The sequence below is a fragment of the Uranotaenia lowii genome, chromosome 3, assembly GCF_029784155.1.
Source record: "Uranotaenia lowii strain MFRU-FL chromosome 3, ASM2978415v1, whole genome shotgun sequence".
NCBI lineage: Eukaryota > Metazoa > Arthropoda > Insecta > Diptera > Culicidae > Uranotaenia > Uranotaenia lowii.
In genome coordinates, this window is record NC_073693.1 from 142,717,555 (window position 1) to 142,718,857 (window position 1,303).

A 1,303-nucleotide genomic window follows, 5' to 3' on the forward strand; every position below is an offset into this window, starting at 1 on the left:
AATTGGAAGACAGTTCCGGCCTAAACCTTCTATACCATTTAATGGATTTGGTGAGATCGTTTCTTTTTGAAAATTTAATGCTTTCACTCATTTTTTCAGTCCTACTTGCCGAGTAGGATTTCCCATATAAATATCCCTTCACCTTCCTATCTGAATACAGCGCCCTGGGTCGTATGAGTTCTCTGCACCTTAAAAGTTTTATTTGCTGTATCAGATCATCCCCATTATGATTACATTGACTTGTTGCGGTGTGCATTATTGTACTACACTTATTTTTGAAACCAACACTTGAAACGAATATTGAATCCAGATACTCGTTTTGGCATCTTGTGTTTGTTTTGATTATTAAGTTGTACTTTGTGTATCAGCCAATGCAAGATGTGTGTAGTCACCCAATGCTATGCTATGCTATGCTAGATGTTCTGGGAGCGCCAGGAGCTGAAATTTATAAACAAAGGCAAACAAATGAAAAAAGAAATGCATGAAAATAATCATTTTTTATATATATATATATATATATTTAAAAAATGATTATTTTCATGCATTTCTTTTTTCATTTGTTTGCCTTTGTTTATAAATTTCAGCTCCTGGCGCTCCCAGAACATCTAGCATAGCATAGCATAGCATTGGGTGACTACACACATCTTGCATTGGCTGATACACAAAGTACAACTTAATAATCAAAACAAACACAAGATGCCAAAACGAGTATCTGGATTCAATATTCGTTTCAAGTGTTGGTTTCAAAAATAAGTGTAGTACAATAATGCACACCGCAACAAGTCAATGTAATCATAATGGGGATGATCTGATACAGCAAATAAAACTTTTAAGGTGCAGAGAACTCATACGACCCAGGGCGCTGTATTCAGATAGGAAGGTGAAGGGATATTTATATGGGAAATCCTACTCGGCAAGTAGGACTGAAAAAATGAGTGAAAGCATTAAATTTTCAAAAAGAAACGATCTCACCAAATCCATTAAATGGTATAGAAGGTTTAGGCCGGAACTGTCTTCCAATTCTTCCTGATTGGAGTCAACTGGAACGGGTTGCGACCAAATATTTTTCAAAATATCTGTCGCCTACAAGCAATGCGCATCGCAGCAGTCGACCACTGAGCACATTTTTAAATCGGAAAGTACGCTTGAAAATCAATCGATCAATTTGGTATTGCGTAAGCGCATATCAGATCACACCGATAGCCATTTTTCTTTTCTTTCAAGCACTATTTTTTTAATCGCAATTAATAAATCCCGGAAAGCTGCTTTCCAAACTTCACCCATCATTACACTTTACATCAAC